General features: G+C 44.0%; 1 protein-coding gene across 7 annotated transcripts in view; it reads left to right on the forward strand.

Annotated features, from left to right (window-relative positions):
- SYK (spleen associated tyrosine kinase) overlaps window positions 1-22,849 on the forward strand; it is a 96,610-nt gene that overhangs the window by 17,232 nt on the left and 56,529 nt on the right. Inside the window, exon 1 of one of the 7 annotated variants that reach the window (XM_032164505.2) lies at window positions 8,861-9,044. The exons of the other annotated variants lie outside the window; for them this stretch is intronic. The gene's annotated coding sequence lies outside the window, so the exon portion shown is untranslated. Of the gene's footprint in view, window positions 1-8,860; window positions 9,045-22,849 lie in introns of those variants that run through there. 7 annotated transcript variants of the gene reach the window in all.

Raw genomic sequence — 22,849 nt, forward strand, 5'->3', positions numbered from 1 at the left:
CAGCTGTGCAGGTTGGAGACTGCAAATATCAACCCCTCTAATAGAAAACCAGGCAGATTTTTCTCATGCCATCAGCTGATTTTTGGTATATGTAAATAAAACCTATGTTTTTGAGAGTAGCAGGAAACATTTTGTTAGAAAACCAAATGAATACAGGGAGATATGGCTATCAGGAGCTGAGACTGATATTATAATTTTCCAAGTACTAGTATCTGTGTATTGATTTTTACAGTAATTTGTACTTTCCCATCCAGCTTATTTGTGACCACTGAGGCCCTTGGTGAATATCTTAGAAGTCACTCAAAATGGATAAAGAATGAATGTGAGTCACCCGTAGCAGTCTTATGTGAGATAATATATGGTTGATCCTCAGTATTCACGGCTTCTGAATTTGTGAATTTGCCTACTCACAATCACAATCATTTATCTGTAATCCCCAAATCAATAACCATGATGCTTTCAAGACCATTTGAGGTCATACACACAGTATATTAGTTCATTTTCCCACTGCTGATAAAGACATGCCCAAGACTAGGAGGAAAAAGAGGTTTAATTGGACTTACAGTTCCACATGGCTGGGGAGGCCTCAGAATCATGGCAGGAGGTGAAAGGCACTTCTTACATGGTGGCAGCAAGAGAAAATGAGGAAGGAGCAAAAGAGGAAACCCCTGATAAATCCATGAGATCTTGTGAGACTTAATCACTATTATAAGAATAGCATGGAAAAGATTGGCCCCATGATTCAATTACCCCCCTGCGCCGGGTCCCTCCCATAACATGGAAATTCTGGGAGGTACAATTCAAATTGAGATTTGGGTGGGGACACGGCCAAACCATATCACCCACCCCTGGCCCCTTCAAATCTCATGTCCTCAAATTTCAAAACCAATCATCCCTTCCCAATAGTCCCCCAAAGTCTTAACTCATTTCAGCATTAACCCAAAAGTCCATAGTCCAAGTTTCATCTGAGACAAGGCAAGTCCCTTCCATCTCTGAGCCTGTAAAATCAAAAGCAAGCTAGTTACTTCCTAGATACAATGGGGGTGCAGGTATTGGGTAAATACACCCATTCCAACTGGGAGAAACTGGCCAAAACAAAGGGGTTATAGGGCCAATGCAAGGCTGAAATCAGTGGAGCAGTCACATTTTAAGCTCTAAGATGATCTCCTTTGACTCCAGGTCACACATCCAGGTCACATTGATGCAACAGATGGGTTCCCATGGTCTTGGGCAGCTCCATCCCTGTGGCTTTGCAGGGAACAGCCTCCCTCATGGCTGCTTTCACAGGCTGGCATTGAGTGTCTGTGGCTTTTCCAGACACATGTTGCAAGCTGTCAGTGGATCTACCATTCTGAGGTCTGTAGGATGGTGGCCCTCTACTCATGGCTCCACTAGGCAGTGCCCCAGTAGGGACTCTGTGTGGGGGCTCTGACCCTGCATTTCCCTTCTTTGCTGCCTTAGCAGAGGTTGTTCATGAGGGCCCTGCCCCTACAGCAAACTTTTGCCTGGGCATCTGGGCATTTTCATACATCTTCTGAAGTCTAGGCAGAGGTTCCCAAACCTGAATTCTTGACTTCTGTGCACTCGCAGGCTCAACACCACGTGGAAGCTGCCAAGGCTTGGGGCTTCCACCCTCTGAAGCCACAGCCTGAGCTCTACAGTGGCCCCTTTCAGCCACAGCTGGAGCAGCTGGGACACAGGGCACCAAGTCCCTAGGCTGCACAAAGCATGAGGACCCTGGGCCCAGCCCACGAAACAACTTTTTCCATCTGGGCCTCCAGGCCTGTGATGGGAGGGGCTGCCATGAAGGTCTCTGGCATGGCCTGGAGACATCTTCCCCATGGTCTTGGGGATTAACATTAGGCTCATTGCTGCTTATGCAAATTTCTGCAGCTGACTTGAATTTCTCCCCAGAAAATGGGTATTTCTTTTCTATTACATAGTCAGGCTGCGAATTTTCCAAACTTTTATGCTCTGCTTTTTTTTATAAAACTGAATGCCTTTAACAGTACCCAAGTCACCTCTTGAATGCTTTGCTGCTTAAAAATTTCTTCTGCCAGATACCCTAAATCATCTCTCTCAAGTTCAAAGTTTCACAGATCTCTAGGGCAAGGGCAAAGTGCTGCCAATCTCTTTGCTAAAACATAACAAGAGTCACCTTTACTCCAGTTCCCAACAAGTTTCTCATCTCCATCTGAGATCACCTCAGCCTGGACCTTATTGTTAATATCACTATCAGCATTTTTGTCAAAACCATTCAACAAGTCTCTAGGAGGTTCCAAACTTTCCCACATTTTCCTGTGTTCTTCTGAGCCCTCCAAACTCTTCCAGCCTCTGCCTGTTACCCAGTTCCAAAGTCGCTTCCAAATTTTGGGGTATCTTTTCAGCAACACCCCACTCTTCTGGTACCAATTTACTGTATTTGTTTATTTTCACACTGCTGATAAAGACATATCTAAGACTGGGAAGAAAAAGAGGTTTGATTGGACTTAAAGTTCCACATGGCTGGGGAGGCCTCAGAATCATGGAGGGAGGCGAAAGGCACTTCTTACATGGCAGCAGCAAGAGAAAATGAGGAAGAAGCAAAAGCGGAAACCCCTGATAAACTCATCAGATCTTATGAGACTTATTCACTACCATGAGAATAGCATGGGAAAGACCAGCCCCAATGATTCAATTACCTCCCCCTGGGTCCCTCCCACAACATGTGGGAATTCTGGGAGATACAATTCAAGTTGAGATTTGGGTGGAGACACAGCCAAACCATATCAGAGTGGCACAAAATTTTAGCCACATGCATATTCTGGACACTCCAACTCCTCCTTTCACCTCATATAAGTAAGTGTCTTTTTCCCATTCTACTTAGTGCCATACTTTTTGCATTTTTGTTCCTTTTTTCAAATTGTAGTGACTTTGCTGTTTAGAGTAGCCACCAGCTGAAGTGCTATCTGGTGTCCCCAGGTGTAAGAAGTCTGTGCTGTGCCTTATAGAGAAAATATGTGGGTTAGAGAAGCCTCTGTCAGTCGTGAGTTATAGTTAGTGCGTTGGCCATGAGTTCAATGGTATGCATTAACAATAGATATGAAATAAGGTGCCTTTACACAGAAACACATCAAACAAGTGATGCATTGATCAGTTGATGAAAATATGGTGACCACAGGCTCTCAGGCACATAACCCCTGAGAAGCAATGGACTACTACTTGATAATTCAGTTTTGGGGGTGACTTTATGGAACATATAACCTGAAATAATGAGAATAAACTATATTCTACTTCTTTCTTTTACAAAGCAAGGAAATAATTTTTTTTTTTTTTTTTTTTTTTTTTTTTTTTAGACGGAGTCTCGCAATTTTTTTTTTTTTTTTTTTTTTTTTTTTTAGACGGAGTCTCGCTCTGTCGCCCAGGCTGGAGTGCAGTGGCACAATCTTGGCTCACTGCAAGCTCCGCCTCCCGGGTTCACGCCATTCTCCTGCCTCAGCCTCTCCAAGTAGCTGGGACTACAGGCGCCCACCACCACGCCCGGCTAATTTTTTTGTATTTTTAGTAGAGACGGGGTTTCACCGTGGTCTCGATCTCCTGACCTCGTGATCCGCCCGCCTCAGCCTCCCAAAGTGCTGGGATTACAAGCGTGAGCCACTGCGCCCAGCTGGAAATAATTTTTAAAAGCAAGTTAAATTTGACTGTTTGGTAAGAGATATGTTTTTGAAACAGTTGAACTGTTTTATAATACAGAGAAAGTCTCTTAGCCTTACATTTTATATTAGTTAATTAAGTCAGCAGATTTTTATTGGGCTCCTATGATGTGACTGGCACTGTTTTGGTACCAGAAGGGCATCAGCAAAAAAAGTCCAGAAGTAGACAGATCATAGCCTTCAGGGTTAAAAGTAGTCTCATCAATGTGATATTTCGATTTAAACTTAGTAGCAAGCCCATTGAATTCTCAAAATAAGAATCTGCTAATTATCCCACACTTTTCTTATGAAAGAATAATTTTTCATAGTCAATATTTCTAAAATATAGTAAGTGTCCTTCTCATTAGCAGAGACCGATTGTATGGCAGATTTACTTGCACCTGCAGAAGCTGGAGACAGGTGATGATTTAGTATAGTGCACACCCACCAGGCGGTCCTCCTGGCTCCCAATATTTAGGCCCACAGGATGAGCCCAGGTCATATTGGGCACAGGCTCACTCAGAGGCTATCAGGCAGAAAGCTCTGCCTCACCGTACAGCAGCTGCAAGCATTGCCTTCAGTGGGAGTCTTACTTGCAGTCCACACAGCTCAGGTACAAGGCCCTGAGGTCCACACCTGGAGCTAATCATCTCTTTGAATAACACTGTAGACATAGCTACCAGAAAATAAAAGAAACTGAAAGGCATGATTAATACAAGCCTCACTAGGTTCTTACCGTGAAGATCTGAGAAAGAGCTCCTCATGGCCCTGGCAGGGGAGGGGAAGAGTGATAACTGTGAAATACCCCTAGGCTTTCTCCATGACAATGGTTACTCTCCAAGGGAAAACACTTTGCCAGAGCCTTGTCGCAGCTGGGAATTCCCAGGTGGGAATTCCTCAAGTTCCAGCACCCTCCTCACTTTATCACTTAAAGGACAAAAAACTCATAGTCAACAGGGGTCAGGGCTTCAAAGAAATTGTTACAGAATGGTAAAGGGGTCAAATATCCAAGAAGACATAACAATCCTAAATGTGTATGCGCATAACAACAGATCATCAAAATATGCAAGATAAACACTGGTAAGACTGAAAGGAGAATAGACAAATCCTGTCTTATAGTTAGAGATTTTAATCTCTTTCTCACAATAGTTGATAGACCAAATAGATAGGATGAAAATGACCTGAGCAGTACTGTCAGTCAACTTGATCTAATTGACATTTATAAAATATTCCATTCAACAACAGAAAAATACACATTCTTCTCAAGCTCACTTGGAATATTCACCAAGATAGAGCACATTCTTGGAAAACATGTTAACACATTTGAAAGAATAAACATCATACCAATTATGTTCTCAGAACACAATATAATTAAACTAGATATCAACAACAAAAAGATGGAGGTTTTGGGAAATTTCCCAAATATCTGGAAATTAAACAACAGACTTCTATATAACCTATGTTTCCAAGAGAAGGCTCCAAAATTTAAAAAAATATTTTGAAGTGCATAAAAATAAAAATATAATTTATCAAAAATTTTGGGATGTAGCAAAAGCAGTGCTTACAGAGAAATTTATAGCACTAAGTGCACACATTAGGTAAAAAATATATAAAGCAAATTACTTGTGATTCTACTTTTAAGAAACCACAGAAAGTAGAGCAAATTAGGCCCAAGCCAAGCAAAAGAAAAGAAATAATTAAAATTAAAGCAGAAATCATTGAAATTAAAAACAGGAAAACAGTAGAGAAAAGTCAATAAAACCAATGTTGGTTCTTTGAAATTATCAACCAAATTGATAAACCTTTAGCCAAAAAAAAAAAAGAAAAAAATGTAGAAGATGCAATTTACCAATATCAGAAATGAAGGAAAGGTCATCACTGTTGATCTAATGGATATAAAAAGATGATAAAGGAAGATCATGAACAACTCTATACTCACAAATTGGTAACTTAGGTGAAATAAACTAATGCTTGAGTGACACAAACTACTAAAACTTACAGAAGAAATACGTAGCCTGAATAGCCCTATATCTTTAAAATTTAAATTAATATAACCTTTAAAACAGAAATCATCAGGCCCAGATGGGTCCACTGGTGAATTCTATCAAACACTTAAGAAAGAAAGAATACCAGTTTTCCATAATCTCTTCCAGAAAATAGAAATGGAAGAAACAGTTTCTAATTAGTTTTATGAGTTCAGATTTCACCTAATACCAAAACCAGTTAAGGCATTACAAGAAAACAAAGCAATATTACTTATACATACAAAAACCCTCAATACAATATTAGAAAATCAAACCCAACAATGCATAAAAAGAGCTATATACCACAGCCAGGTGGAATTTATTCCAGGTGTGCAAAACAGGTTCAACATTTGAAAATAAATTAATGTGATCCATCACATCAATGGGCTAAAGAAGAAAAATCGTATGACCATGTTAATGGAGGCAGAAAGGGCATTTGATGAAATCAAAACACTCTTTCATGGCAAAAAAAAAAAAAAAAAAAATCTTAAACTAGGAATAGAGGGAAACTTTTGTAACTTGATAAAAAACTTTAAAAAAAAACCCTACAGGTAACATCATACTTAATGGCAAGAGACTGAACACTTTCCCTCTGATATTGAAAACAAGATAAGACTGTCCTCTCTTACCACTCTGTTCAACATCCTACTGAGCCCCAGCTAGTGCAAGAAAACAAAATAAAACTTATACAGATCAGAAAAGAAGAAATAAGACATCTTTATTCACAGATAATATGCATGTCCATATGAAGAACTTCAAAGAATCCATAAAACAACTCTCATAACCAATAAGTGAGTCTGCAGGATGCTAGATCAATATACAAAAGTCAGTTGCTTTCCTATATACCGGTAGTAAACTATTGAAATTTGAAATAAGAACAATTACCATTTATAATAGCACAAAAAGACAAAAAAAAACTTAGGTATAAATCTAACAAAATATGTACAGGATCTGTATGCAGAAAACTACAAAATACTGATGGAAGAAATCAAAGAAGATGTAAATAAATGGAAAAGTAGTCCATGTTCACACGTTGGAAGACTCAATGTTGTTAAAATGTTCATTCTGCCAAGCTTGATCTGTAGATTCAACCCAATCCCAATCAAAATCCCAACAAGCCGTTTTGTAGATAATGACAAAATGATTCTAAACTTTACTTGGGAAGGTAAAAGACCTAGAATAGCCATCACAATACCCACTAAAAAAGGACAAAGTTGGAGGACTCACACTACTCAATTTCAGGTCTTACTAGAAACAGATACAATTTCAGCCCTTATGGGACAAACAGACATTCATCAAAAATTCACATCCTAGAAAGTAAAGGTAAATTAAGTCAAAACAGGGGTCAGTGGTACAAAAGGAAAGCATGTTGGTTTTGACTGTGGGGACAGAGACATGTTTATCCTGATCTCAAAGGGTAGCCTGGACAGTGGAGGATTTTTAGCAGAGAAAAGGGCCACAGCTTAGAACATGTGGGTAGGGAGCAAGGTGGGGGCACTGACAGCCAGAACTACTCAAAAGAGATGTGGAGGGAAAGGATGTTATGTGGTTTTGGAGACAAGTGGGCATGTGTGGGAGGCTGAGAGGTGAGATGGGAGGGATTGGCAAAGGGTTGACTTTAAGCAGTGTAGAGAAAGGAGTGATCTAAGAGAGCTTGGATTTTTATCTTCATAAATGGATGGAGCTCTTGAGCCAAAGTTCTCAAACTTAAACTTTTAAAATACAGAACCTAGAGTTCACCCCAGAGTTTCTGATTTGGCAGGTCAGGGTGGAACCCTAAGATTTTTCATATCTTCCATGTCTCCTGGCGATGCTGACATTGCTGGTCCAGAGACGCACATTGAGAACCCAGCTCCAGGGAACCAGAAGGAGCTCCAAGTTAGGCAGGAAAGCCCCAAGCTTACATTTGGATGGGTTGACTATGAGTGCATTTTCACTGTCACCTGAAGATGGTAGCTAAGAGAAGAGGCGGGCTTCAAATATTGGCTCCACCGCATACTGTGTGTTCTTCAGCAAGCCAGTTAACCCACCTGAGCCTCAATGACCAGGTCTGTGAATTGAGGATAACAATAGTATTTACCATTAGGGATGTTGTGCAGATCAGTTGATACCCTTTGAGTCAAGTGCTCATGGAATAGCTGTTTTGCATTATCCTCATCACCTTCATCATCATGGTCATTCTGGCCAGCACTAAAGAAGTACAGCCAACCTCTTCTGTGGCTGAAGTTTATCTTCTATAAAATGAGAACCTGTTTTTCATGAAGCTGTCATTTTCACAAGTTTGGGGTGCAGGTGCAGATTGTCCACTGTTGCGTTTCTGAACACTTCCCTCGCGAGGCTTCTAACCCCATCCCAGTAAACTCATCAACATGATTCCTTCCAGCTTCTACAGCTCTGGAGAGGGTTCCTTTTTATCTTGCGTTTCCAGTGATGTTTCACGGCCTTTTGTGGAGTGGGCCCTGGCTGAGCTTCTGGCCCTTCTTGAGTGTGGGGGATGTCACAGACTGCAGTGGGAAATTAAAAAGCTACTTGCTTCAGAGTAAGGGAATGTTAGTAGATGCTTGAAAAGTACCCTGAGGGAGCTGCTCAGAGGCGCTCTGTAAAGTTGCATCTGTTGCTAGCACCATGAGCAGCTGTCTGACCAGGAGGCCTGGGAACAGGGACAGAGAGAGCTGGCACTCTTCCTTCCTCTGCCCTACACATTGGCCTTTCCGCCATTAAGACCATCTCTGCTTGACTTTTTCAGTCTCCTGACTGGGAATTAGCATCTTGAGGTCTCCATTAAGATCTTTTCAAGGATGCTCTTCCTATTTGGTGCAATCTTCTGGTTGAATTTGATACATGTTATGATGTAGGACTTTTTAAAAAACATAAAACAATCAGGAAAACGTTGCTATACCCATCCTAGCAAGTCAAGACCAAGTTAATTTTGGTAAAAACACTTGGGAAAGGGCATTTCCAGGCTGGCTAAGCACTAAATGGCACAGCCCTGTCCACTGACTCCCTCTTCAACTGGTGTGTGTTCTGGAGGGATCCATGTCTCAGAGCATTACTTCATTTTGAATGTGCAATTAAAAGAGGCCCCATGCTGCTGGGGATCTCACACTTCTGCTTTCTGGTTTGTTTTGCATGCTGACTCTTGGAGGAAAAGCCCACTTCCCTAATTACAGACATCGTCCAGCAGCAGGAAGCACTCTGGCTTGTTGATGCCTGTCTTGTGCTTTCTCTCTGTTTCAGTTGTTTTCCTTTTAAGATACTCCTCTCAGATTTGTGTGCTTCCTCCCTTCCCACATTCTATACTGCCCAGCGCCTGGGATTCCAGACCTGCGTTTGAATCCAGGAAAGGGAGGTAGGTCAAATTTGTGGGAATCAAGCATATTTAGAAACCCTAACCTCAGGCTCTGCGCATCTGTGGGTGTCTGTAGGAGGGATACTTAGGTTTCATGCCTGCGTCTGCGTCTCCTCTGCTGCCAACATTCTCCCACTGAGCACATGTCCATCTTGAGCTGGAAGGTTTAGCGGTTTGCCATCTTGTCTTGCCTGCAGTTATGATACAGCTAAACCATCCTTCTCTCCTTCCTATAACCTATGCCACCTTGCTTTAAGCATTGGGTATATTTATGTCTCAGGTTTATGAAAGACAGTTATAAAATCTCAGGAGACCATCATAAGCTGCTGTAATATCTTGCAGTCCTGAGTCACCCACAATTATTTTTTAACTGGCTAGGAAAAAGAATGCTAGTGATTTTTTTAATAGGCATTCAGTAAAACTCTAGGTATTTCTTAATCCACATTTACTGTATCCTTTTTGCTTAAGTCAGGTGTTTTGGTTTCTCTAGCAGCTGCAGGATCCCCATAAAGATTATGCTCATGAAGTAGTGATAGAAAAGTAAAATAGAGTCTGAAAGCGGGAACTTCAGCAAGGCACTAAGGCACAGACAGGAGATGTCAGGTCTGCCGGTGGTTGTCATTGCAGTCCGCTGTGGCCTCACCCCCAGGTCTTCACAACTGAGTAGGAAGGGATGTTGGGATGGGTACCAGAGCAGGATCAAGGAAAGCCTGTGGCTGTGCTGCCCTTCTCATTATCCATGTGTGGTTTGCCTAGATAAAAACAAGACAGTAAGATCTATCGGCATATTCAACCTGAGTTCTTTTGTCTAGCATCTTGTTGGTTGGTTGTATTTTTCCCCAGAGAAGACTGAGTGATGAGGTGGCCCTGGGACACAGTAGATGTTTCAGTTCACTGGGGAGACATCCTTGGCCCCACTCAGGGTCAATATGGGCCCCAGACTGCTGGCTGCAACCGCGCCCTGTCCTCTTCTGCTCAAAAGAGCTTGCAAGGGACATTGCTAAGTGGCAACGTTGGTTACAACCCAGTGTTCAGTTAATTATTCTCAAAGGCTAGCTCTGTTTTTAATTACCAACTGCGTGTGAGTTGCGTGTGCGTCCCTTCACCCTCCTCTGAGCACACCTGTGTGATGAGGCATGTACTTCTTCCTTGTGAGGAAGAACTACAGAGATGTCTCCCAGGTTGAGCCTGCAGCCTGGCCCGGCACAGCACAGCACAGTGACCGGACTGTCCTCCCTGGCTCCCTTCCCCACCCGTGGCAAGTGGCAACTTGCTTCCGCTCACACTGAACGCGGTCAACTTGCCTCCCTCTCACACTGTAGCACTTGAATAGGGCAATACTAGATTATAGCAGAGGTTCTCAGACATTAGAGTGCTTAAAAATCACCCAGGAAGCAGGCGAGGCGCGGAGGCTCACGCCTGTAATCCCAACACTTTGGGATGCCGAGGTGGGCGGATCATGAGGTCAGGAGTTTGACACCAGCCTGACCAACATAGTGAAACCCTGTCTCTACTAAAAATATAAAAAATTAGCCAGGTGTGGTGGTGTGCGCTGTAGTCCCAGCTACTTGGGAGGCTGAGGCAGGAGAATTGCTCGAACCCAGGAGGCAGAGGTTGCAGTGAGTGGAGATCGTGGCATTGCACTCCAGCCTGGGCGACAGAGTAAGACTCTGTCTCAAAAAAAAAAAAAAAAAACAAAAAAAAAACACCTAGGAAGCTGTTTAAAATTTATACTTCTTGTCTGTATGCCCTATTTGCTGGGTCTGAGGTGGGCCCAGGACCCTGCTTTCCAGAAGGGAGCCTGAGGGTGGGGTGCCCTGAAGACTACACTCAGGAGGAACCAGACATGTGGGCTTTCATCAGCCAGAGTCCTGCCAAGAACTAGAATCTGCAGGTGGCTTTGGCCAGTCCCACTTAGAGGCAAGAAGAGGTGAGGGTAGTAGAGAACCTGGAAATCACACAGTCCCCAGGATGAAAGTGGAACTCTCGGACCAGATCCTTATTCTCTTCCTTTCGTGAGCCATTTCTGCCTACCTGTTGTCAGGGAGGCAGGAGGTTCATTTTTCTCTCACATGGTGCCTGACATAATGACTTGCACGTGATAGATGCTCAACAAGCATATTGAGTGAATCAATCATTTAGATTGTATATTAAATGCACCAGATGGGCTGGTTGTTTATTTATAACTACACAGAAAGTTAACATTTATGTTGACCCCAAAGCATAATATCTGTTTTCTGTGTTAATTATGGCAAGTTGGGCATAGAAAAGAGATTTCTGAGTGTCTTGCGGAGCTTGAAAATGTCTGTGTGTTGGTTGAGATAGATCAGCCTTTACTTGATGCACTTTCAATCTTTTAAGTTCTGAAGGCACAGCAAGAGAATTTGGTGTTGAAGGTTTGGATGTTTTCAAGTATTTCAATATTCCTCTATTTCTAAACATTAGTAAAAATCATGCCTTATATTGCCATCCTTAGCTTCACTTTGTGTTTCTGAAATGTGTATCTCTATATACTAAGAAGCCCCCTGTGCATGCCTGGAAATACAGGAGAGTCAACCTCTCAGCAGAATGTGCATGATGTAAGGCTGTGCCTTGGAGACCAGGCACCCTGTGCAGTGTGATTCACAGGCAGGCCTCAGGATGGCGCTGTGGAGGGCAAGTGATACCTATTGATGAAGCCAGTGGAGTGGATGCAAGGCCAACTCCCCTGCAGCTGGGTTCTGTTCCTCAGTGTTGAGGCCACAGGTCTGTGTCTACATGTTTTCTTTTGCACAGTGGGATCCTGCCGCACAAGGCAGTGCCCCCAGCCCTTTGCAGATGAGTCAAACATGCTTGTCTGCAGAGCCTGGTGCTGGGTGGGGTGGTCCCATCACATCGCCTCTTCCTTGGTCATTTCTCTGTAACTAATCAGCCAGTCCCTGACCAAACCAGCAAGATCAATTCTCCCTCTGGTTGGACTCGTTCCTCTTTTTTTTTTTTGAGACAGAGTCTCGCTCTGTCACCCAGGCTGGAGTGCAGTGGCATGACCTCTGCTCACTGCAAGCTCCGCCCTCCGGGTTCACGCCATTCTCCTACCTCAGCCTCCTGAATAGCTGGGACTACAGGCGCCCACCACCACGCCTGGCTAATTTTTTGTATTTTTAGTAGAGACGAGGTTTCACCCTGTTAGCCAGGATGGTCTCGATCTCCTGACCTTATGATCCACCCACCTCAGCCTTCCAAAGTGCTGGGATTACAGGCGTGAGCCACCGCACCCGGCCTCCTCTTTCTTATGAAAATTAACCCACAGATGAAGTTTCCTTTCACCCAAGTCTTGACAATTTTCTCAGCTTCAAGCTGCAGAGGAAATTCCTAGGCGCGTCTTAACAGGGCTGCTTTGCATTGAGGGGGCTGTGTGGTTTGAGCGTGATAAGCCTAGATATCTTTCTTCACTGTGCTGATTTTGTTCCCTCAAATGGTATGGATTTGGTAGCAATTGTTTGCAGGTGATCTTTTCCCAGAGAACCAGTTATCTCCCCCACTGTCACCTCAGTCTGTATGATAGGAGGGCTCTCATGGCCCAGGGATGTGAAAGTGAGACACCTTCAATCGCTAAGCACTGCTGGAAATGTGCACTACAGGAAGTTGAGGGGGCTGGAGGGGAGGAGGCAGCACCTGCAGGAGCCATGCTTCAGTGGGTCTCAAGAAAAGCAGAAGCCTGGAATCTCAGGGCTGAGGCCCCTCAATAACTAGGACAGATGGGTTAATAAAAAGGGATACAGAGACATAGGCTACCTCTTCTGGTTCGATGCCAAGCTAGAAAATGCTGAAATGAACACAGATTTATGAGATAGGAGTAACATATTTAAGAACACAGTCTTACATAGAGATAACTATTTTCCCAAAACATCCAAGGTAAATTTATATATCTTTATGGATGAGGTTGGGTCTTTTCAGGGAAGGTTGGGGAGACGGAAGGGAAATTACTTATTATCAGTCCTCATGATTCATGGATTCCATATCTCCGCATTCACCTACTAATTTAAATCTGTTTGCAACCCCAAAATCAATACTCACAGCACTTTTGCAGTCATTTGTGACATGCACAAAGCAGTGAAAAATTTGAGTCACCTAACACATATGTTGAGGTCGCACAAGGTGACACTCTGCTTTCTTGTTTTAGCTCTTATAAACACATTTTCTTTTCTGTTGGCCCATTTAGTCCATGGTTTTTGCATTTTTGTGCTTTTTTGGGGTGATTTTGCTATTTAAAAATGGCCCCAAACACAGTGCTAAAGTACTTACTGTCTGGTGTCTCTAAGTGCAAGAAGGTTGTGATGTGCTTTACAGAGAAAATACGTGTGTTAGGGAAGCTACTTTCAGGCATGAGTTATTGTGCTGTTGACCATGAGTTCAAGGTTAATGAATCAACAATATATATGAAATAAATATCTTTAAATAGAAATACACATAAAACAAGGTTCTGTATTGATTGATTGACAAAAGTGTTGTAACCAGAGGATCACAAAAACCTAACACCGTATTTCCCTAGGAGCAATTGTTCAGGATTTGCAAATTCAGCTTTCATGGTGACTTTATAGAGCATAACTACTGTGAATAACAAGAAGCAACTGTATTTTGTTTTATGCATAAGATGGAAAGAGAATAGAACCAGAAGTATGATATTGATGAAATGGAGAGAGGAGAAAGAAAATGACACTATGAAGATTTATTAGTTAAAATGTTACTTGTGATAATAAATTAATCAGAACTTTGGCCTCTGCCTTTGATCCTGGTTCCCATAATCTCTAAGTGCCAGGCTCAGATAATGTGGCCCTTGCAGGGTTTGGGCAGCTAGTCCTCTAACCATTTTCTACAGGTAAACGTGGACATGAAAGAAGCCAGGGGGAGGCAGGCAGCTTCCAGGAGCACACACTGGGCTCAGCTCCTTCCTTCCTAACCTCTATTTTAGCTCCACGTACCTCTTCAATACCAGAAAGTTTTCTGATTCTGCCAGAGCCCAGCTCCTAGAACCTAGCTCATACACTCGCCAGCCTTTTTTGTCAACAATTCTTTCAAATATTTATTTATTTAAATATCTATTAAGCACTGTTGCTTCTCTCGCCCAACTCCATTGCACATACTACATCAGTTATCTGTTGCTACATAACAGATCACTCTAAACTTAGTGGTTTAAAACAACAATACTTACTTATTATTGCTCATAATTTCTGTGGGCCAAGCATTTGAGATAGCTGGGTAGGCTCAGGCCCTCTGTAGGGTTGTAGTCAGGTGTGGGCCAGGGATACAGTCTCATCTGAAGGCTTGATAGAGGCTGGAGGATACTCTTCCAAGGTGGTTGCTCATACGGCTGGTCACTTAGTGCTGGCTATTGGCTAGAGGCCTCAGTTCCTTACCACATGAGCCTCCCCAAAGAGCTACTTGAGCATCTTTCCAACGAGGCATCTGGTTTCCCCAGAGTGAGCAATCCAAAAGCTGAGGAAAAGTGTTAAGGGCTTTCATGAGCTAGCTTCAGAGACCCAACATTGTTACTCTGCAGTCAGCCACTCTGTGTGCAAGGGATGGGAGTACCAGGAAGTGAGGATCACTGGGCACCATCTTGGAGGCTGCCTGCTGTGTATACATTTTAACTCTCCAACAAAATTTGAAGGCTGAAGACCCATACTTAAAGTAGCCTCCGTTCTAGGCAGTAGGGAACAAAATGGTAAACGTACTTACACTAATGGAGTGTCTATTCTAGTGGCTTTGGGGAATATAGACCAAAAAAAAAAAAAAAAACAGAACTAAAACTCTAAGGTGGGACAGGGATCTGGGAGTGTTAGTGTCACTCTAAGTGGGCCTGTAGAGCTCAGCCGCACTTCATCATGTTGGCATTCATGCTGGCTGTTCCTCTGTAGGGGATGAAATTTTCCTCTGCCAGAGGAATGGGCTCTGGACAGCTTGTTCAGCTGCTTGCTCAGGTGTGAGCATCTGTGCCTAATCTTCCAGTCAGACTGCCCTAGAAACATCATTTCTTAATTAGCTCAAAGGGTATCTGAAACATTGTACTTATGGTGGCAAGCATGAATCTATTGTTCTTCATCTATAAAGTTGCTGCCTGATGAGGTAGAACTACACAAATGATAGTTTCCCAACTAAATGCATTTTAAAGGGCAAAGGTTGTATAGTCAGCCTTAGTCCTGGCATAGGGGAAATGGACTATGGAAGTCTAGTTGGAAGAGAAGACTGAAACATGCCAGTAAGTGCAAAAGGATACAGTATAATTTAAATAAAACACATGGAAGACATGACGATGCTAGTGGGATATGATGGGCTCATCCATTTCTGCAGGCTCCAGGAGGGTGGCTGGCAGGGCTTCTTCGGTGTGGGGCAGAAAGAATCAAAGCCTGTAGAATAAATCTGACTCCGTTCTAGATTTAACTCCACATGGTGTATCACGTGCAAGGTGAAGCCTGACTGGCACTAGGGAGGATTTTGAGGTAAGGAAGCATTGTCTTTGGTTCAGTCCAAGCCCTCACTGACTTTCCACCATCCTCAGGTGGGGGTGGGTATGTCTGTCTGTCTTCCAGCCTCATGCACACACATGTGTGCACACACATGCGCACACACATGTGCCTTCTTATGAAGTGTGGGTCTGGCTGCTCATGCTTTTCTCTTTTCTTCATCTCACCATGACTTATGCTTCTCTTCTCTATTCAAAGTTCCCACTTGAGAGGGTCCAGTTGTCCTGGGCACCCCTCCACACTCCCCACTCATGACTGCAATTAGTTACAGTGGCTTTGGTATACTGTCATCCCCTTTCACCAGTGAGGAACTCTGTTGCTATGGTGCCCAGGTCACACAAAGCTGGGCCGGGTCGCCAGCCTTCCTGATTCTCACCTCTGTACCCCTGGGTTTCCTGCTCTCTGGCCCAGTGGAACTACCTCCACTGGGTTCCATTCCTTTCCAGCCTTGTCTTTTGTTCAGTGGCAATGATGTTAACAATTAAATAGGGGAATATTTGTTCATCTAATTTATTGGTAAAAAGGCTAGAATAAGCTTATCCAACCCATGGCCCATAGGCCACATGTGGTCCAAGATAGCTATGAATGTGGCCCAACTAAAATTTGTAAACTTTCTTAGAACATTATGAGATTTCTTTCCCTCCTTTTCTGTAGTTCATCAGCTATCATTAATATTAGTATATTTTATATGTGGCCCAAGACAATCCTTCTTTTATCAGTGTGGCCCAGGGAAGCCAAAAGATTGGACACCACTGGGCTAGAGCAATAAAAGGGGCACATCAGATTTTTGTCCACAGCAGCTGACACAGTGGTTTCCAGTCAGGGGTAAGTTACCTTTAGGGAACACTTGGCAATATCTGGAGATGATGTTTAGCTGTCATGATTGGGGAATGGGGGTGCTACTGGCATCTAGTGGGGAGAGGCCAGGGATGCTGCTCAATAGTCTGTGCTAGACAAGACAGCCCCCGACCCTACACACATAACAGAGAAGGATCCAGCCCAAATGTCAAGAGTGCCAAGGTTGAGTAACCCCGAGCTAATGTGATGAATGGTGCCAGATGGAAATGGGTGGGACCATCATAAGGAGGGGGAACAGGGTAAAGGTAACTGTCTTAATTTGTAAATTGAGGGTGGGGGATGTGTTTTGACCACATGCTTTTGAAAAGGGAAGCTGTTCATTCTCCAGAAGCCCAGCGGAGATGTTGGAGGGCTGGAGCCACCCATAGCTGCATTCATGGACAGCTGAACACGGGCCCAGAAAATGTCAGCAGTGTCATTGGGGCTGGTGCACTTTTAAGAGGGGCTTGGGTGATGTGAAATTGTTTGGACAAAATGAGTGAGAGGTCTTGAAATAATGTCAAGGCAGGAAGAATGCATTGACTTGGAGTGGCTGCCAAGAGCAAGCATTTGCAGGTTGTTTTGGGGAAGCAGAACTGGCTGTGTTCTCTTTGTCCCGTGGGCAGTTGGAAGATGGGAAATGGAGGAGGAGAGATGGGGAAGGAGAGATGGGGAATCAGATAAGAAAGTGTTTTCCAACAGAAGCATCGGGCATGCATTGGAGTGAGTTCCCTTCCCTTAAGAGGCCAGGAGCTCGTGTAGGAACTAAGCTCCATCTGAAGCAGCCACAGGGCTGGAGCATCTCGAAGATTAGTTGCCAGGGCTCTCTGATTCTGGCCCTGTTAGCCTCCATCTGGACACACAGCAATTGCATGTTTAGCATTTTTATTACAAAAGCCACATACAATTTTGACCCTTAAACATTATAGGTTTGAACCATGTGGGTTCACTTATATGTGGATTTTTTTTCAACAAAAATATTGGAAAAAAGTTTTGAAGGTTTTTGACAATTTTAAAAACTTGCAGATGAACTCCATAGCCCAGAAATATAAAAAATGTTGGCTGGGCGCCGTAGCTCACGCCTGTAATCCCAGCACTTTGGGAGGCTGAGGCAGGTGGATCACGAGGTCAGGAGATCAAGATCATCCTGGCTAACAAGGTGAAACCCTGTCTCTACTAAACATACAAAAGTTAGCCAGGCGTGGTGGCAGGCACCTGTAGTCCCAGCTACTCGGGAGGCTGAGGCAGGGGAATGGCGTGAACTGGGGAGGCGGAGCTTGCAGTGAGCCGAGATTGCACCACTGTACTCCAGCCTGGGCAACAGAGCAAGACTTCACTTCAAAAAAAAATGTTAAGAAAAAGTTAAGTATATGTTGAATGCACAAAATATATGTAGTCTATTTTTTCATTTACTACCATAAAATATATACAAATCTATTATTAAAATTAAAATTTATCAAAACTTACACACAGATACTTATAGACCATATATGGTGCCATTCACAGTCAAGGAAAATGTAAATAAATATAAAGATGCAGTATTAAATCATAATTGCATAAAATTAACTGCAGTACACACTGTACTGCTGTAATAATTTCATAGCCACTTCCTGTTGCTATTGTGATGAGCTCGAGAGTTGCAAGTACCTGCCTAAATCACTGTGTGATGCTCATCATCTCTGTGTGAGCAGTTCATCTCTCCAGTAAATTGCATATTGCAGTAAAAAGTGATCTTTAATAAGTGATCTCTTGCAGTTCTCAAGTATTTTTCATCATGTTTAGTGCAATACCGTACAATCTGAATAACACCATGGGTCCCATATGAAGGGTTACAGTGAGGCCGGAAGTGCTCTCAAGAAGTCATGACATTATAAGAAAAAGCTGAATTGCTTGATGAGGATTGTAGATGGAGGACTGTAGCCGTGGTTGCCTGCCATTTCAGATGGATGAGTCATCTTGTAAACAGATGACAATAAACTTATGGTATTAATAAATGCAGTACAGTATTGTATATATATATTCTATTCTTTATGATTTTCTTAATGACATTTTTTCTCTAGCTTACCTCACTATAAGAATATTGTATATGATACATATAACATGCAAAATATGTGTTAATCAATTATTTATGTTATAGGTAAGGCTTCTGGTCAACAGTAGACTATTAGTTAAGTTTTGGGGGAGTCAAAAGTTATACATGAATTTTTACTACATGGTGGATGGTCAGCATCCCCACATTGTTCAAGGGTCAGTTGTATATTCACTGTGGAAATCCTAAAAAGCAAAGAGCAACATGTTTCCATTGATCAGGATTTTGCCAGCCTCTGGTTAAACCCTGAAGCCTGAGCAAGGCAGTGAAATCTCCACACCTTTGGAGCTCGCATTTTAGGGAAAGGACAGGTTTGTGTTGATGCTACAAAGGTAATAGATGCTTTTGAGAAGTTAACTATTTGCAGGGGTGGCCGAGGTAGGCGGAAGCAGCACCTGAGACTGGATCATCGTGATTCAACTCTGTGAGTACAGGCCTGAGAAGGAGGAAGCCAAACAGGAGGCAGAAGAGGCCTCAACCTGGAGGCAGAAGCACAGTGTGATGGAGATGGAGCAAGGTGAGGTTGCAGGTCTCGGGCCTGGTCAAGGAGAGCCTTCTGGAGGAGAGATGAAGATTTGCGATGTGATGTGGATGGAGAGGTTCCTTGTGAGCCTCACTCCACCTTCAGGGTAGGGAATTGTCAGTAAGGAAAGGAAGGACCAGGTGAGACTTCCAATACCTGAGAGATGGCAGTGGCTTCCACGAGGGCAGCATCAGGAGCTATGGGGAGACATGATGGCTTGGGAATATATTTTAAAGAAAAGCTACAGAGAGGACCCTGGAGACCAGCTCATCTAACCTGCTTCAAGATTCTCCATCCCTGTGACTCATCAGATGGAGCTCAGCTCCTGCACAAGCTCATGGCTTCCCTGCATCAGTGTGAGTGGCCGATGCTTCTGGTAGAAAGCACATTCCTTTCTGACTTGGTGAGAGGGAAGACTCCTGAAAGCAGCTAGGGTCTCATCCTCAGCAACTGTGGTGCTCAGTGTCATTTCCTCAATTAGGAGAGACTGAGGGAGGAAGAGGTTTGCTGAGGGAGTGGCAGAAGGAGTCAAAACCCTCATATGGAGTATGTGGAGGTCAACTTTGTTACACATCCAAGGGGGGACGTCAGATAAGCAGACATGCAGATCAGGAGCTCAGTGGAGAGAAATAAATACCCATTAACCAACAAATATTTTTGATGACTTATCCTGCACCAGGAGCTTTTCCAGGCATGGTGATATGGCAGTGAACAAGGTCATCCTATTCTCACCTCCCAGAGCTGGCCCTCTGGTGGGAAGAACAAGACAATACTCAAATTCAACAGTGAATCATGATTTAAAGGGCTGCTGCCTTATGGAGATGTGCTGCGGAGAAAAATTAGGCAGGGAAGGGAGGTATGTGGCCTAGGACATTACAAAAGATTATTTCATGTCAAAAAACATTTTTCTACAACTAAGTGCACATTTAACTTGTGTCACAAAAAAGGTCTCAAAAGAGCAAGGGATTTGCAGTGTTTTGAGGAGCTCGCCTGACACCTGAAGACCCTCCTTGCTGAACCGCTACCTGCCCAGGTGTTCACTGAGGTGCCAGACCCAGCAGGCTGAGGGGTACAGGTGGAGTTAAGGAGGAGCTAAGCGGCCTGGTTTGTTTCTCAGTTTTGTGCTTTGGAAAGAAGTAGTGTCACACGTGGAAAAAAATAACTGGGAATGTTGAATTAAGAAAAAATAAGGAGCAAGTTCTAAACACTATTTAGAAGAAAATGATCTCTGGGAATGCCAAAGAGAATTTGAGCCGTGGGCTGTTCCTGTAGTCAGAGTTAAGCATTGTGAGTTGGCAAAAGCATGAGGCGGGAAGGGCTGAGTCTGTGTGTGCAGGAGGAATGCGTACAGGGGAAAGTCGCGGGCTCCGTCCCTATCTCAGTTGGTGGGGGTGGCAGAGATGCCACAGCTGTGGCCAAGACTATGGCTGGGTGAAAAGTGAGAGTCTCTGGATTTGCCATACTGACTGAGAGCTGATATCTGAAAAGTGGAGCTGAGAACAGCAGCCTGGGCCACTGTGGGCAGTGGCTGGAATGGAGATGGCCATCTCCTGCCAAGGTGGCCTGAGAAAGAGGAGGTTGGAGACCAGGACAAGGCCCCAGGTGGGTGCTGGTGGGTGCCAGTCCTGAGAAGGTATGCACAGGAACACCGTGGACATTGTTTATTCCCCCAATTCCCCCCAAAATGGGCCATAAAGCTGTCCTTGCGGTGAACCAGTGATTCTGTCCAAACCATCACCACCAACACGCCCAGGTCAGCTCCAGCACAGGAAGTCACATGGCCAGAAAAGGGCCATCAGCCACATCGGTACTGACACAGTGCAGTACATTCTTCTGCCGCCTGCTTGGGAGCATATCTGCAATGCACCATCAAAGCCACACAGAGTGTCCCTGGCATGTGCCTGGAGGCTGCTCCGGGTCTGCAGATGCTCCCCAAGACCTGACCAAAGCCTGTCTCACTTCCTTTCCATTCACTTCAATATGGGATTCAGGCCCAAGTGCCAGCACCCATGTAATGATTAGTGACAAGCCAATGAATTTTTACAATAGTAGCTATGTTAAGATTTAGATAAATTAAAACGTATTTGCTCTCATTTTATTTAAAATTGTGTTCCTACAAAATTACTGTCTCAGTTGGAGCTGATAGTGCAGTCTGCTGTTCTGCAACTACATAAAAAGTAACCTGGGCCCTGCAGAGGGGACACGAGCATCAGGGCCAGGTACAGAGCGACAGGGATATTTGAGCTGGGTCTGCAAGGATGACTGAGATGGCTGGGAGGAAGATCTGCACGCCTCAGCAGAAAGCACACATCGTGAGGACAAGAAGGGGAAGCCACAGCATCCTGGTGCAGTCCAGTGTGGTCTGTGGACTGGGCATGTTGGAAGAGGCAGGGAGGGCTGATGTGTGCTTTGAGGGAGGACCGGGCAGCTGGAGAGGGAGGTGTCAGGAAGCAGGAGGGCAGAAGGTGAGGAGTGAAGGGCAGCAGTGGAAAGATCAGGGTTAGGCCAAGCAGGGGTCATGGATATGGGCAGTAAGGAGCATGCACCAAGGGCGCTTCGAAAACGAACCTTAGAGAATGCAAGGCCTGCAGAGGACTCCTGGGTTCCTGGCTGGAGCACCGCCTGGTCAGGGAAGGCAGAGAAGATGGAGAGCCTGGTCTCAGATGGCGTCAGAACCCAGCATCCGCATCATCAGGATTGCAGGAAGAGCAGCGTCTCAGGCCCTGGGTGTATCAGAGCCCCCAGGCCACGTGGAAGTATGAGACGTGCTGGGCTGCGGGGGAAACAATAGAAATGAGGTTGGAGGCCCGAGAAGACCCACTGCAGGAAAAGGGTGGAGTGGGTGAAAGGCAGGCTAGGGGCAGTGGCTGGCCTGCAACAAAAGCATTATAGATTACAGGCGTGAGCCACCGCACCTGGCCAAGATGGGCGGATCACGAGGTCAGGAGATCGCGACCATCCTGGCTAACACAGTGAAACCCTGTTTCTACTGAAAAAAGAAAAAAAAAAAAAAAAGCATTGTAGAAAGGGGAAAGCAGTCGGAAGAGAAGTATTTCTTCCAAGAGACTCATCAGCACACTGTGTTTCCAGAGATGTCCTTCTGTTAACAGCATTCTTAGACTCAAAAGTAAATGTAGATATACTTTAAAAAACAAAAACAAAAATACCTTGCTAAAAGGTGAATTTTTAGAAACTTGTTGGGCAAAGAAAAGTCATTGATAGTCAACTGCTGTGAGAGGCAAGCCAGGAAATGATGATTAATACCCTCAAATTATAATAAAACCCTTGCCTCACTAGGGGCTCACCCAGGAGTACTGACTTGAGGATACTCTCTGGGGAAAACTGTCACCTGTGTCAGGCTGATGCTCTTAAATTTTATAGCCCCTTGTAGGATAGTGCATGTTGAAAAGAAGCCGCTTCACATCATCGTGGTGCAGGGTCTGTAGTGTGGTGTGTTTCATGTGTGTTTTGTGTGTGTAGTGTGTATGTAGTGTAGTGTGTGTTGTGTGTACTATGATGTGTGTGTGGCATGTATGTAGTTTGTGTGTGGTGTGTGCAGTGTGTGTGATGTGTGTAGTGTGCATGTAGTGGTGTGGTGTGGTTTGTGTGTTTCTCATGTGTAGTGTGTATGTAGTGTGTGTGTTGCATGTAATGTGTTGTGTGTAGTGTGCATGTAGTTTGTGTGTGTGGTGTGTTTGCTGTGTGTGTGGTATGTGTAGTGTGTTATGTGTGTAATGTGTATGTAGTTTGTGTGTTGCATGTAGTGTGTTGTGTGTGTACTGTGTATGCAGTTTGTGTATACTGTGTGTAGTATATGTGCAGTGTGTATGTAGTTTGTGTGTAGCATGTGTGC

Source organism: Hylobates moloch, unplaced genomic scaffold (assembly GCF_009828535.3).
Source record: "Hylobates moloch isolate HMO894 unplaced genomic scaffold, HMol_V3 SCAFFOLD_10, whole genome shotgun sequence".
Taxonomy (NCBI): domain Eukaryota; kingdom Metazoa; phylum Chordata; class Mammalia; order Primates; family Hylobatidae; genus Hylobates; species Hylobates moloch.